The sequence below is a fragment of the Capra hircus genome, chromosome 21 (genome assembly GCF_001704415.2).
Source record: "Capra hircus breed San Clemente chromosome 21, ASM170441v1, whole genome shotgun sequence".
In the NCBI taxonomy this organism is placed as follows: domain Eukaryota; kingdom Metazoa; phylum Chordata; class Mammalia; order Artiodactyla; family Bovidae; genus Capra; species Capra hircus.
This window is the reverse complement of record NC_030828.1, coordinates 48,037,260-48,054,334: the sequence shown is the minus strand read 5'-3', so window position 1 is coordinate 48,054,334 and position 17,075 is coordinate 48,037,260.

Sequence of the window (17,075 nt, the reverse complement as noted above, 5' to 3'; positions counted from 1 at the left end):
AAGGAAAGTTATGACCAACCTAGATAGCATCTTGTAAAGCAGAGACATTACTTTGTCAACAAAGGTGCATCTAGTCAAGGCTATGGTTTTTCCTGTGGTCATGTATGGATGTGAGAGTTGGACTATGAAGAAAGCTGAGCACCGAAGGATTGATGCTTTTGAACTGTGGTGTTGGAGAAGACTCTTGAGAGTCCCTTGGACTGCAAGGAGATCCAATCAGTCCATCCTAAAGGAAATCAGTCCTGCGTGTTATTGGAAGGACTGATGTTGAAGCTGAAACTCCAATACTTTGGCCACCTGATGCAAAAAGCTGACTCATTGGAAAGACTCTGATGCTGGGAGGGATTGGGGGCAGGAGGAGAAGGGGACAACAGAGGATGAGATGGTTGGATGGCATCCCCGACTCAATGGACATGGGTTTGGGTGTACTCTGGGAGTTGGTGAGGGACAGGGAGGCCTGGAGTGCTTCCATTCATGGGGTCGCAAAGAGTTGGACACGACTGAAGTGAACTGAACTGAGAGGCATTCAGAAGGGGTACTGTGGTGGGAGTTGGGAGTAATGAGTGGTCACTGGACAAAGAAAAGTCTTTAGTTGTGCCTGGATGTGTTTTTCTGCTGAGGACACACACAGACCAGCATGACAAGTCACACTCTGATTCATTTGTCACATTTTCCTCCTTATTTGTCTTTTTTTAGTCACGAGGAAAACCGCTGTTCTTGTCCTCTAGGGTACTTTACTTTGGAAAAGTTTTCGTCAATTGGAAGAAAATGGAAAAAGCAAGGAAAGCAAAGTGAGCTTTTCATAATGCTAATTTTACATTTCAATTTTTATAACTTAGTTAAGGATTTCCTGTTGTTTTGCTCTTAAAAATGTCCTTTTCTTAAACAGTAGCAATAGTAGGTGGCAGTTGATTTTCTTTGATTTGCTAATCAGGCCAAATAAAAGGTTGATAACTATACACTGGCTTTTGAAATTGTACTGGCTTGTGGAATTGGAATTGGTTTTGGGAGACATCCCTGGCAGAAGGCACACAAGGCCAGGTTTCTCTGCAGGGAGCTCTTCGGAACTGACTTGGCCAGCTCCCTCCACTGACTGAGCTCCCCTGAGTGCTGTGCTCTGAATGAATCTCAGTGAATGAAATGTGATTTAATTGAGTGCCTCTTGAAAAGCTGTCTGAGGAACTGTGAGATGTGACCTCTTTGACTGACCCTCCTATTTTCTCTTCCTCAAAATAAGTTGGATTGACAGGATTCAAAGGAGACATGAAATTAGTTCTCATTGGCTGATTCAGCAACAAAGCCAGGAAGTGGAATCTGCTAAGTGGAAAATATTCTAAGAGTAGGAAGGAGAAATTGTATGAGGCAAGCCTGAACTGGCTGAGAAAGTTTCCCCATTCCTGCAGCTGATAAACTACTTTTGTAACTGGATGAAATGCTGGTCCCAGTGAGGACCCCTTTGGCACAGACACGTTCAGACTGACTGTCAGGTTCAAGAGCAGATAGCATTTAGCCAGCACCCTTAATAAAAGTTTTCCAAATCGCTACTGAGGCATCAGCCATTAGGGAAGAATTCAGTGATGGTTTATCCTTAAAAACTTAATAACCACTTCCACCACAGTTATTTCAGACTTTAAAACAAAAATCAGGTGAGATAAAACTGTCTGAAAGGGAATGTTGATGTTCTCTTCCATTTCCTTGTGGCGCTGCAGCTGTGCAGCCCGAGACACTAATAAAGCCAATTCTGCTCCGAAGATCTGCAAAATGAGGAATTGGGATGTTCTCTTTGTATTAACATGTTAATTTGGGAGGATCTACCCTATTTTTTCCCTGCTGCAACTGAGTACTTTTTCATTAAAGGAAGAGAAAGTGGATCTGCTTTCTCCTCTGGTAACTAGAACGGAGAAAATGAGGCTGAAGGAAGATTTCAGGCATTACCGAAGGGAAGGTGAACTGGCATCTCTTCTGCCCCACTACATTCCAAATTGTAGGCATTTGCCATCCCACCCCATCACCTAATAATGAAGCCAGGCAGTACATCAAGACCTCAGATAAAAGGCCCATTAGGCATGCCTGTGATTAAAGTTGATTAGCTAGAAGTCACTGGGAATTTTGAGTCCAAGATCAGTGGTGAATCAAATCCAATTTGCATAAACTACGAAGTGCTTCATTAAGGCTAATCATTTTCTTCTGTCCTTTGGTAATACATCATCCTTCTATGGGGTTCATTTAGATTAAGCTTGAGGATGTTGCCTTTAGCTTCCTCAACATTGTTAAGATCACTTTAGTGATGCTCTTTGGCCTCATCTTCTAGGACAGTACCTGTCTGGGGCCCCGCCTCAGAGCTGTATCCTTAAGCAAGCTTCCTGGAAATTTAATGATTTATTAGGGTCCATGTGCCAGCAGCCAAGACTCATGGGATAATGAAGTATACATCTTCTAAAGTACCAGGAGAACAAACCATGCTTGTTTAAACTGATTAAGTACTCAGGCCACATAGTGCATTGTGTTGAGCCAACTTGATCATTAAATAATTTTACATACCCTTCTTGAAATGAGTCTATTTATACCCAGGAAAATTGACCAGGTTTAACCTTCCAGAGCTCATGTGTAGATCATTCTTCCTTTGCAATCACTTGTGAGAATGATGAGATGCTGGTTGTTTTGCCCTAAAGGATTATTTCTTCATATCTCCTGTCATTTGTACACGCTGCTCCCTGTGCCTGAAGCACCTACTCCTCCCCTCCTACAGCCCTCTATGCTTGTGCCTATTGAAACATTGATCACACTGCAATACAAATCCTTTTTTACTTATTTACCTCTTCTTCTCCTTGGAAATAGGAATTTCATACCTAGCCTACAGCTGATAGTAAGTGTATATTGAGTAAAATGTGAATTATGAGATGGTACCTATAATAGCAGCCTATTAAAAGAATGATGTTGATCTCTGTATATTGGCAGGTAAAGATGGCCATCACATATTTCTTAGTATAGCTATTGGAAAAAAGCAAGCTGAAAACCATTATGTATAGGATGATCCCATGTTTGCTAAAAAAAGGTACTTATGCATATATTCATAGAAAAGACAAAAATTATAAATATGCAGGGGCAGGATCTAGGATGTAAATATAGGGCTTTTATTTTAACTTTATAAATTTCTATATTATAATTTTACTCTAAATTTTATAAATTTCCATATTTTAATTTATTAAACTGAGCCTACATTACTATTGTAAGTTAAAAACCTAATAAATATTAATAGTTTTTAAAACTATAAATTATAGATCCTGGTTTCTAATTATTATTTTGAAAAATACTATATTAATTTTCTAGGGTGGCTATAACAAATTGCCACAAACTGGATTGTTAAGTACAACAGAAATATATTCTCTCATGGTTCTAGAGGTTAGAAATCTGAAATGAAAGTAGAGCCGCATTCCCTTCAAAGTTTCTAGAAAAGAATCCTTTGCCTCTTCTCCCCTCTGGTAGTTGTCAGTAAACCTTGACATTCCTTAACTTTTGGACACATCACTTAAAACCCTGCCTTTGTTTTCACATGGCCTTCTCTGTGATTGGGGCACTAAGTTTTCTCAAGCCATGTGGTGTGGTCAAAAAAGAAAGAAAGAAAAATTTATAATTTTAATAAATTTAATATAGTTAAATTTATAAAATTTATAGTTTTAATAAATTTAATATCATTGTAGGTTTTATAAATTTAAAATTTCAATATAGTTTTTGAAATGAAAATATTTATGTTTACATACATTGTTAGTATTTTTTAATTAAGGTAAAATTGACAAAACATTTTATTTTGATAGTTTTAGATACACAACATAATGATTCAATCTTTGTATATTTTATGAAATGATCCTTGCTATAAGTCTTGTTAACATCCATCACCACAGAGTTATAAGTTGTTTTCTTGTGATGAGAACTTTTGAATATATTCTGTTAACAACTTTCACGTATGCAACACTGTATTAAACTGTAGTCACCATGCTGTACATTACATCCCATGACTTAGTTATTTTATAACTGAAAATTTTTCCCCTTCACCCATTTTTCTCACTCCCTACTCCTTGCCTCTGGCAATCACCAGTTTGTTCACTTGTTTTCGGGTTTTTCCCCCCTATCGTATGGCATATGGGAAGTTCCCCCACCATGGATCTATCCCATGCCCTCTGCAGTAAATGCACCAAGTCCTAACCACTGGACTACCTGGGCTCACTTGTTTATTTTCTTTTTGTTTGTTTGTTTTTAAATTTTACATATAAGTCAAATCATACAATGTTTATCTTTCTCTGATTTCTTTCACTTAGCCGAGTGCCCAAGGTCTATCCATGTTGTTGCCAATGGCAAGATTACATTCTCTTTTGTATGTGTGCTGAATCACCTCAGTCATGTCTCACTCTTTGCAACCCCATGGACAGGAGCCTGCCAGGCTCCTCTGTCCATGGGATTCTTCAGGCTATAATACTGGAGTGGGCTGCCATGCCCTCCTCCAGGGGATCTTCCTGACCCAGGGATCGAACCCACATCTCTTATGTCTCCTGCATTGACAGCTGGGTTCTTTACCACCTGGGATGTCCCACATTCTCTTTTATGTCAGAATAATTTTCCAGTGTGTGTGTGTGTATATATATATTTTTTATGTATATTTTTCTTTATCTATTCATCTACCATTGGACATGGTTTGTTTCCATATCTTGGCTATTGTAAATAATGCTGCAGTGAGTATGGGCATGCATATGTTTGTTCTAATTAGTGTTATTTATTTTCTTCAGATAAATAGCCAGGAGTGGAATTGCTGGATCATATGGTAGTTCTCTTTTTAGTATTTTGAGGAATCTCCATACTGTTTTCCATAGTGTCTATACCAACTTACATTCCTACCAATGGTTCATGACTGCTCCTTTATCTCCACATTTTCACCAACACTTTTTATTTCTAGTTCCCTTATTTTTTATATTCATTCCACAAATATGACTTGGCCAGCTCTTGTTTGCAAGGAACATAGTGTATCTAAATCCTCTTATAGAAACAATATTAGAACTTACATTTACCAAGCAGGAGATCTGGATATCATTAAAAATTCTATATGGCAACAATATGTATGAACCAGGACAGAAGGCAAGCTTATGGTTAATAGTGTACAAAGTTTATCAGCATTGTACCTTTCCCATTGGCAAGTTTCTTCCAAGAAATTGGGTTCTTGAATTTTTTTTTTTTTACTAGTGCAACCACAATCTTTAAGGTGGAAAATTCATTGATGTCAGCTATCAATTTAGCTTTTTCTCAGCTTGCAGTCAGTTATCAATACTTACTATTCATGCTGTTTTCGTAAAGTATCCTTTTTATAGTGTAGATTTCTGTCCCTTCCCCCCAAAGGGCTTAAATACCACATGGAGAAGAAAAGAAAATGCAAGAGGAATTCTGAATCTAATTCATGAGTTTTTTTCATTTATGTGGTATTCATGTCGTAGTCAGAAAGTAAGAGCAAAGTTTGAAAATTCACCAGCTAAAAGAAAATGGTTTTATGTGGCAAACGTACTGCCCCTCCCCAATACAATTCTGGGGGAAATGTTAGTGCATTTCTAGTGTATACAGGACAGTTGTACCATGTCAGGTGGAAGTATGACCTTGCTTTTGTTTTTATTTGGAGATTCAGTATAATTTAAGGAGATCTGCGTGCGTGCCAAGTTGATACTCTGTTTTCATATGACCTTCTCTCTTGTGTTTCTCTGTATTTTCACATAGCTTTCTTAGAAGAACACCAGTCAGTGGATTCAGGTGATGTGATTAGTTCATTTTATGTGTCAATTTCATTAGGGCATGGTAACTAAGTCATCAGCCAAAGATTATTCTAGACGTTTGCTGCTAAGTCACTTCAGTTGTGTCCGACTCTGCGTGACCCCATAGACAGCAGCCCACCAGGCTCCCCCGTCCCTGGGATTCTCCAGGCAAGAACACTGGAGTGGGTTGCCATTTCCTTCTCCAATGCATGAAAGTGAAAGGTGAAAGGGAAGTCGCTCAGTTGTGTCTGACTCTTCGCAACCCCATGGACCGCAGCCTACCAGGGTCCTCTGTCCATGGATTTTCCAGGCAAGAGTACTGGAGTGGGGTGCCATCACCTTCTCCATTCTAGATGTTTAAGTGAAAGTATTTTGTAGATAACATTAACCTTTACATGGATAGATATCAAGTAAAGCAGACCGCCCTCCACAATGTGAGCAAGCCTAATCTAATCAGCTGAAGATCTTAGGAGAAAAAAAACTGACAACCCTGAAAGAGGAGAGAAATTCACCAGCAGCAAATGGCTTTCAGATTTGAAGTGCAATATCAACTCTTCCCTTCATCTCTAGCCTGCTGGTCTACCCTGCAGACTTTGGATTTGTCAGCCTCCACAATCTCATGAGCCAGTTTCTTAACATAGATATCTACCTTATCTGTCTTTCTATCTACTTATCTATACCTATTATTAATCCATTCTATTTGTTCTTTGTCTCTGTGATGATTCCTTGGCTAGGAAAAGTTGGGGGGAGACTTCTAATGAGGGGCAAATGGGTCTGATTCCAAAGCTACTGCTAACAGAATCTCAAGGAGATCCAACCAGTCCATTCTGAAGGAGATCAGCCCTGGGATTTCTTTGGAAGGAATGATGCTAAAGCTGAAACTCCAGTACTTTGGCCACCTCATGTGAAGAGTTGACTCATTGGACAAGACTCTGATGCTGGGAGGGATTGGGGGCAGGAGGAGAAGGAGACGACAGAGGATGAGATGGCTGGATGGCATCACTGACTCGATGGACATGAGTCTGAGTGAACTCCGGGAGTTGGTGATGGACAGGGAGGCCTGGTGTGCTGCGATTCATGGGGTCGCAAAGAGTCGGACAAGACTGAGTGACCGAACTGAACTGAACTGAACAGAATCTCACATTTCCCCCAGTATCCCCAAAGGTGAGCCATTTATTGGTGTTGAGACTTTGGGGAGTTCCCTGGTGGTCCAGTGGTTAAATGGTTGACCATCTGCTTGCCAGTGCAGGTGACACAGGTTCAGTTCCTGGTTTAGGAGCATCCCACATGCTGCGGAGCAAATGAGCTCATGTGCTACAACACTGAGCCTGTTCTCTGGAGCCTGTAAGCCACAGCTACCAAAGACCGGGCACGTAGAGTGTGCTCTGCAGCAAGGAAGCCACTGCGATGAGAAGCCTGCACACTGTGGTGAAGAGTAGCCGCTGCTTGCCACAGCTGGAGAAAGCCTGCCTGTAGCATCAAAGACCCAGCACAGCCAAAGATAAACAAAGTTAAATTAAAAAAAGAAACTTGGTTAGTACAAATTGTACATAACACTTGTTTAGATGTCCTAGTGTTTAGGAGGGGAAGATCTTGTCATAATGTAAGCAAAATATATATATATATGATGGCCTGTATCTTCCTTCCCCAAAGGTTGAACACCACCACCACCTCAGGAAAGGGAAGTTTGGCCCACAGCTGAGGGGAGAAGTAGACAGAGAGTGGCTGGCTGCATTCAAATAAGTCTTCTACCTTTCCTCACACAATCCTTCTCACCTGGTTTGGTTCAAACGAAATCTTTGAGGCTTCCTAAACTTGAATGGATTTTTTTCTTTCTACTTCAGGTTCTCCTTGGAGACCATCCATCTTTCTCTTCTCTTTCACAGCAGAGCTTCTTGAGTCAGTATCTCCAACACATTCTCATCTTGCATCCTTCCATGCTTGACTCCAGGGTTTTGTCCTCATCACACCACAGAGGCTACACTCATCAAGATACCTGGTGAGCTCCACATTGCCAGATTCAAAGGTCACTTCCATATTCTTATCTTCCTTCATGTCTCTCTGGGGCTAATGACTGAAATGTGTTTTCTCTGGGCTTCTGTTGAGTAGAGTTAAAATGGGGTTTCCTCCTACATCATTCCCTGATGCCGCTGCTGCTGCTAAGTCGCTTCAGTCGTGTCCGACTCTGTGCTACCCCATAGACGGCAGCCCACCAGGCTCCCCCATTCCTGGGATTCTCTAGGCAAGAATACTGGAGTGGGTTGCCATTTCCTTCTCCAACATCATTCCCTATTCCTTCTCAAATATCTTTATTGGTATTTCTGCTCTTAACCTTGAAAATTTAGAGTATTCGAAAGCTCAGTCCTGTGGTCAGTCTCATTATGTCACACAAATAATCTCCAGGTCTGTGACTTTAAATATGATCCATATGCCTCACCCGGAGAAGGCAATGGCACCCCACTCCAGCACTCTTGCCTGGAAAATCCCATGGATGGAGGAGCCTGGTAGGCTGCAGTCCATGGGGTTGCTAAGAGTCGGACACGACTCAGCGACTGAGCGACTTCACTTTCACTTTTCACTTTCATGCATTGGAGAAGGAAATGGCAACCCACTCCAGTGTTCTTGCCTGGAGAATCCCAGGGATGGGAGAGCTTCATGGGCTGCCGGCTATGGGGTCACAGAGTCGGACACGACTGAAGCGACTTAGCAGCATATGCCTCACCAGTCTACATTTTCAGTACTGACCTTCACCTTGAAATCCAGGCTTGTATTAGTATATCCAGTTGCCTTCTTCATACTTCACCATTTGTTCTCTCTTTTAAAAATGTAATCCCTGATCTTTTCACAGCTAGTTCCTTCTTGTTATTTAAATCTCAACTTATATGGTTATAAACTTTTCAACTCTCTGTCATCTATTACCAGTAATATCACTTGATTTTAATTCTATGTATAGCTTATACCAGCATCTGATATCTTTCTTATTTGTTTATTTATTTATTTGTGTTTTCATGTCCATAACTTAAAAAATTCCCTGAGATTGCAAGAGTACCTGACACAGACTAGGAGCCGAATAAATATTTTTTGAATGACCTGATTGAAAGATTATCACTTAAAGCTCACAATTTAGCATTTAAATTTCTAATGCCATATGATATTTTTGCTGTTACTTGTATATTTATCTGAACATCTATAGATTCTATATTTCTTTAAAGGAGAGGTTAGGGCCAAATGGTGCATGGCAAATGTTTCCACTTTCAGACGGAAACCCTCTGTGACCGCAAAGACATGAAGTCTAGCAGGAAGAGCCACCAACTGCAAATTACATACTCCCTGTCCAGCCCACTTGGTTTCTGTCATTAACTTCCTGCTTCCACTAACAATCCTCTTCTTTTGACACATCTGTCATAGAGATTGTCTTTCCCAATGTAGGTTTACTTTCTGTCACTTCCTTTGACTGATGTTTGCACTTAGAGTGACCAGCTTCTAGCCCCTTGGTTGCTCCCTTTTGAAGGTGAGTGAAGCTAGAAGCAGGAGAAATATCTTTTTTTTTTTAATTTTTTTTTTAATTTTAAAATCTTTAATTCTAACATGTGTTCCCAAACATGAACCCCCCTCCCACCTCCCTCCCCACAACATCTCTCTGGGTCATCCCCATGCACCAGCCCCAAGCAAGCTGCACCCTATGTCAGACATGGACTGGCGATTCAATTCTTACATGACAGTATACATGTTAGAATTCCCATTCTCCCAAATCATCCCACCCTCTCCCTCTCCCTCTGAGTCCAAAAGTCTGGTATACACATCTGTGTCTTTTTTCCTGTCTTGCATACAGGGTCGTCATTGCCATCTTCCTAAATTCCATATATATGTGTTAGTATACTGTATTGGTGTTTTTCTTTCTGGCTTACTTCACTATCTTATGCTTATTTTTCTTGGCATTTGTCTTTATTTCTCCTTACTTTTGCAGGATAATTTTAATGGATATTAAGTTCTAGATTGGCGGTTTCTTCTTTCAACACTAAATAGTTCATGCTGCTCTACCTTTGTGTGGTGTCTGACTAGAACTCCATTGTAATTCTTATTCTTGTTCCTCTATAAGTAGAGATGCTCTTTGGTTAATGTTTTTATTTTTTATCCTTCTACCTTTGTTCAAGATTTCCTCTATCTTTGATTTTCTGTGATGTGACTATGATATGCTGAGGGGTGGGTGTGTGTGTCTGTGAATATTATATGAGTATTTTATATATTTATAAGGTATTTATAAATATTTATAAATTTATCCTGCCTCATGATATCTGAGCTTCCTGTATCTGTGGGTTGTCATCATTCATTTTGGAATTCTTAGCCAATATTACTTCAAGTGTTATCCTGCTCTGTTTTTCTTCTCCCTCTGGTATTTTGATTATTATATACCATACATTTTGAAATTTTCTTACAGTTTTTGGATGTATTATATTTTCTTTTTTCATCCTCTTTTCTCTTTATATTTCAGTCTTGGAGTTATCTCCTGACCTATCTTCAAGCTCACTGATTCTTCAGCTGTGTCCAGTCTACTAGTAAGCCCATCAAAAGCATGCTTTATTTCTGTTACAGTGTTTGTGATTTCTAACAATTCCCTTTGATTCTCTTAGTTTCCATCTTTCTGCTTGTATCATCCATTTGTTCTTGCATGTCGTCCACTGTTTTCTTTTTTTAGAATGTTAAGAGTGCCTGATGAACTATGGAATGAGGTTCGTGACATTGTACAGGAGACAGGGATCAAGACCATCCCCATGGAAAAGAAATGCAAAAAAGCAAAATGGCTGTCTGGGGAGGCCTTACAAATAGCTGTGAAGAGAGGCAAAAAGCAAAGGAGAAAAGGAAAGGTATAAGCATCTGAATGCAGAGTTCCAAAGAATAGCAAGAAGAGATAAGAAAGCCTTCTTCAGCGATCAATGCAAAGAAATAGAGGAAAACAACAGAATGGGAAAGACTAGAGATCTCTTCAAGAAAATTAGAGATACCAAGGGAACATTTCATGCAAAGATGGGCTCGATAAAGGACAGAAATGGTCTGGACCTAACAGAAGCAGAAGATATTAAGAAGAGGTGGCAAGAATACACGGAAGAACTATACGGAAAAGATCTTCATGACCCAGATAATCATGATGATGTGATCACTAATCTAAAGCCAGACATCTTGGGATGTGAAGTCAAGTGGGCCTTAGAAAGCATCACTATGAACAAAGCTAGTGGAGGTGATGGCATTCCAGTTGAGCTATTTCAAATCCTGAAAGATGATGCTTGTGAAAGTGCTGCACTCAACATGCCAGCAAGTTTGAAAAACTCAGCAGTGGCCACAGGACTGGAAAAGGTCAGTTTTCATTCCAATTCCAAAGAAAGGCAATGCCAAAGAATGCTCAAACTACTGCACAATTGCATTCATCTCACATGCCAGTAAAGTAATGCTCAAAATTCTCCAAGCCAGGTTTCAGCAATACGTGAACTGGGAACTTCCTGATGTTCAAGCTGGTTTTAGAAAAGGGAGAGGAACCAGAGATCAAATTGCCAACATCCACTGGATTATGGAAAAAGCAAGAGAGTTCCAGAAAAACATCTATTTCTGCTTTATTGACTATGCCAAAGCCTTTGACTGTGTGGATCACAATAAACTGTGGAAAATTCTGAAAGAGATGGGAATACCAGAGCACCTGACCTGCCTCTTGAGAAACCTGTATGCAGGTCAGGAAGCAACAGTTAGAACTGGATATGGAAAAACAGACTGGTACCAAATAGGAAAAGGAGTATGTCAAGGCTGTATATTGTCACCCTGCTTATTTAACTTCTATGCAGAGTACATCATGAGAAGCGCTGGGCTGGAAGAAGCACAAGCTGGAATCACGATTGCCGGGAGAAAAATCAATAACCTCAGATACGCAGATGACACCACCCTTATGGCTGAAAGTGAAGAGGAGCTAAAAAGCCTCTTGATGAAAGGGAAAGAGGAGAGTGAAAAAGTTGGTTTAAAGCTCAACATTCAGAAAACGAAGATCATGGCATCTGGTCCCATCACTTCATGGGAAATAGATGGGGAAACAGTAGAAACAGTGTCAGACTTTATTTTTGGGGGCTCCAAAATCACTGCAGATGGTGACTGCAGCCATGAAATTAAAAGATGCTTACTCCTTGGAAGAAAAGTTATGACCAACCTAGATAGTATATTCAAAAGCAGAGAAATTACTTTGCCGACTAAGGTCCGCCTAGTCAAGGCTATGGTTTTTCCTGTGGTCATGTATGTATGTGAGAGTTGGACTGTGAAGAAGGCTGAGCACAGAAGAATTGATGCTTTTGAACTGTGGTGTTGGAGAAGACTCTTGAGAGTCCCTTGGACTGCAAGGAGATCAACCCTGGGATTTCTTTGGAAGGAATGATGCTAAAGCCAAAGCTCCAGTACTTTGGCCACCTCATGCAAAGAGTTGACTCATTGGAAAAGACTCTGATGCTGGGAGGGATTGGGGGCAGGAGGAGAAGGGGACGACCTAGGATGAGATGGCTGGATGGCATCATGGACTCGATGGACGTGAGTCTGAGTGAAGTCCGGGAGGTGGTGATGGACAGGAAGGCCTGGTGTGCTGTGATTCATGGGGTCGCAAAGAGTCGGACACGACTGAGCAACTGAACTGAACTGAATCATAGTTATTTAAATTCCAGTCTAGGCCTGGTAAAATCAACGTCTGTGTCATATTGGAATCTGATCCTGATGCTTGCTTTGTCTCTTCAGAGTGGGTTCTTTTTATCTTGTATTTTTGTTGTTAAAAGCTGAACATGATGTGTTGAGTAATAGGAACTGAAGTAAATAGACCTAGTATAAGTTTTTATATTAATCTTGCTAGCAGTCGGAATGTACTTATGTTGTAGCTATTGGTACCAGAGGCTCTAATTCCTCTAGTACCTTTGTTTTTGTCTCCTCTGTTGTCTGGGTTTCACTAAAAATTTCTTCTTAAACTGAGTCTGAGTGTTATAGTTACAGCTTTTTCAGCTGAATTCACTATTATTATACTAGAATCCTATTAGTGGTGGTAAGGAAAGCAGGAGAGGATAGCATTTTATAATCTTATTATTAAATCTCAGTCTTTCAGTGACCCTGGGCCCTGGGCTACTGACCTTTATGTATGTTTCTTAACTTCCTTTTCCCAACCCTAAATGAGATGAAAGCTAGAAGGGGAGGAATGCCCTTCTTCCAGATGGGATAAAGCTCTAGAAAGTAGGTCTTTGTTACAGAAAGCAGTCTGAAATATTTCACAATGCTTGTTTGGCCCTCCCTTGCCATAACCACAAGGTCCTTTTGCTTGGCTCTTCACTGATGGGAAGAAACTGGTAAGGTTTCTGGAGTTGAAATTCATGCAAATATAAGGACTTCCTAAGACCCTGCAGTCCCAGGATTTTCTCACTCTCATCCATATTCTGCCTCCAGCAATTCATCAAAATTCAGTTCACTTCAGTTGCTCAGTCGTGTCTGACTCTTTGCAACCCCATGGACTGACAGCACCACGCCAGGCCTCCCTGTCCATCACCAACTTCTGGAGTTTACTCAAATTCATGTCCATTGAGTCAGTGACACCATCCAACCATCTCATCCTCTGTTGTCCCCTTCTCCCACCTTCGGTCTTTCCCAGCATCAGGGTCTTTTCCAATGAGTCAGTTCTTTGCATCAGGTGGCCAAAGTATTGGAGTTTCAGCTTCAACATCAGTCCTTCCAATGGATATTCAGGACTGATTTCCTTTAGGATGGAAGGTTGGATCTCCTTGCAGTCCAAGGGACTCTTAAGAGTCTTCTCCAACACCACAGTTCAAAAGCATCAATTCTTTGGTGCTCAGCTTTCTTCACAGTCCAACTCTCACATCCATACATGACTATTGGAAAAACCATAGCCTTGACTAGATGGACCTTTTTTGGCAAAGTAATGTCTCTGCTTTTCAATATGCTATCTAGGTTGGTCATAACTTTCCTTCCAAGGAATAAGCATCTTCTAATTTCATGGCTGCAATCACCATCTGCAGTGATTTTGGAGCCCCCCAAAATATAGTCTCTCACTGTTTCCATTGTTTCCCCATCTATTTGCTGTGAAGTGATGGAATTGAATGCCATGATCTTGGTATTTTTGAGTTTTAAGCCAGCGTTTTCACTCTCCTCTTTTACTTTCATCAAGAGGCTCTTTAGTTCTTCTTCACATTCTGCCATAAGGGTGGTGTCATCTGTGTATCTGAGGTTATTGATGTCTCTCCCAGCAATCTTGATTCCAGCTTGTGCTTCATCCAGTCCAGCATTTCTCATGATGTACACTGCATATAAGTTAAATAAGCAGGGTGACAATATTCAGCCTTGACATTCTCATTTCTCAATTTGGAACCAGTCCATTGTTCCAAAATTCATCAAAAGTACTGTATAAATGTTACTACCAGTTTATAGCCCCAGTGGCTTCCACTTCAGTTCTCAGCTGTGGCTCTCCAGGATGTCCAAGAAAAGTTAATGATTATCAGTTTAACATTTTATTTGCCTAAGGATGGAAGTGATGATTTCCAAGCTTTTAAGACGTTGAATCCCAAACTGGAAGCCTAGGTATCTTTTACATTACTTTTTGCTGTGCTCTACAGGAACTGGCACACCATGTCTTTACTTGTGTTTCCACCAGTGCTACCGGCCCCATTTCCCCACCACTTCCCACAGCTGCAGAGGACACTTTTTGCCAAGGGAAAAGAGTTGGAATTTTGGTATGCTGTATTTTAATGGGTGCCAATCACTTAAATATAGGCACTAATTTAGTACTTAGAGTGAATGATGGATGACAGCCAAGACCAACTGGGACTGTCCCACTCAGCTTCTTGTTTCCTTGTGGCAGAGGTGTATATTCATGCTATTGCAAAAGCAAAAAGGAAAAAATTCAATAAAAAAATCCACACTTGTCTGTTGGGCTGAAGCCTCAGCTTACTCAGGACAGATCATTTCTGATGTCTCAGGTATATAGAATCTTCTCTGAGGTGTGATTTCTGAAATTTAGAAACACTCTGAAGACTTCAGTTTTCTCATTTATAGTTTTGCTTCTTGCTCAGTGGTAATACTTTTCCCTCTTTCTTTCCTTCTTTCCTTCCCTCCTTCTTCCTTTCCCTTTTTAATATTAGTACTTAGCATGTTTATGTAAAGTTAAATGTTTTACTTGTTAGTGTTGGCTATTAGCAGGGTAGGACAATTTAGCTGAAGACAACTGCTGGTAAATCTTTTCAATACTGATTTGAAATGCAAATTAATATAAGCAATTACCAGATACTATACATAGTTTTTAAATGGAAGGTTTTAAATGACATTTCCCTGGCAATCTGTGTAAATCTCAAAGATTAGGCATTCTCTTTGTTCAATAAATAAATATGCATCCAAAGCCCAATTTGAGGTTGCCATCCCATAATCATTCTTAATTGTAGCCAGCTCTGAAATAAAGATGGCCTTTTCAAATAACAGCTACCTAAACAATTTCTTCCTATTTGAGAACATGTTTGTAAAGAGAGATACCTTATGTGTTGGGGTTGGGATCTGATGGCCTCAGATGATGAACGTTAAAATGATATTTTAGGGAGATGGATATTTTTTCCTCAGTCAGAGAAAGGGAACTAACATTTATTGAGTCTTTTCTGTGTTGAACACTTTATATTCATTCAATATTCAATGAATATTGCCTCAAATATGCAGATGATATCTCTTTAATGGCAGAAAAAGAGGAACCAAAGAGCCTCTTGATGAGAATGAAAGAAGACAATGAAAAAGGTGGCTTGAAACTCAAAGTAATAATAAAAAAAAAACTAAGATCATGACATCCTGTCCCATCACTTCATGGCAGGAAGAAAGGGAAAAAGTGGAAGTGGTGAGAGATTTTATTTTCTTGAGCTCCAAAATCACTGCAGATGGTGACTGCAGCCATGAAATTAAAAGACGTTTGTTCCTTGGAAGAAAAGCTATGAGAAACCTAGACAGTAGATTGAAAAGCAGAGACATCACTTTGCCGACAAAGGTCCACATAGTCAAACTATGGTTTTTCTAGTAGTCATGTCAAATGTGAGAGTTGGACCTTAAAGAAGGCTGAGCACCTAAGAATTGATGCTTTCTAACTGTGGTGCTGGAGAAGACTCTTGAGAGTCCCTTGGACAGCAAGGAGATCTAACCAGTCAATAGTAAAGGAAATCAACCCTGAATATTCATTAGAAGGATTGATGCTGAATCTGAAGCTCTAATACTTTGACTTCCTGATGCAAAGAGCTGGCTCACTGGAAAAGACCCTGATGCTGGGGAACACATGTATACCTGAGGTGAATTCATGTTGATGTGTGGCAAAACCAATACAATATCGTAAAGTAATTAACCTCCAATTAAAATAAATAAATTTATTTAAAAAAAAAAGAAAACATGAAAAAAATTACAGACTGAACCACACAAATTACACTTAGGAATCCATTAAAGATACCATCAGTTCAGTTCAGTTCAGTTCAGTTCAGTCGCTCAGTCGTGTCCGACTCTTTGCGACCCCATGAATCGCAGCACGCCAGGCCTCCCTGTCCATCGCCATCTCCCGGAGTTCACTCAGACTCACGTCCATCGAGTCAGTGATGCCATCCAGCCATCTCATCCTTGGTCGTCCCCTTCTCCTTCTGCCCCCAATCCCTCCCAGCATCAGAGTCTTTTCCAGTGAGTCAACTCTTCGCATGAGTTGTCCAAAGTACTGGAGCTTCAGCTTTAGCATCATTCCTTCCAAGGAAATCCCAGGGCTGATCTCCTTCAGAATGGACTGGTTGGATCTCCTTGCAGTCCAAGGGACTCTCAAGAGTCTTCTCCAACACCGCAGTTCAAACGCATCAATTCTTTGGTGCTCAGCCTTCTTCACAGTCCAGCTCTCACATCCATACATGACCACAGGAAAAACCATAGCCTTGACTAGGTGGACCTAAGTCAGCAAAGTAATGTCTCTGCTTTTGAATATACTATCTAGGTTGGTCATAACTTTTCTTCCAAGGAGTAAGCATCTTTTAATTTTATGGCTGCAGTCACCATCTGCAGTGATTTTGGAGCCCCAAAAAATAAAGTCTGACACTGTTTCTACTTTTTCCCCATCTATTTCCCATGAAGTGATGGGATCAGATGCCATGATCTTCGTCTTCTGAATGTTGAGCTTTAAGCCAACTTTTTCACTCTCCTCTTTCACTTTCATCAAGAGGCTTTTAAGTTCCTCTTCACTTTCTGCCATCAGTTGACTGAAAAAAAAAA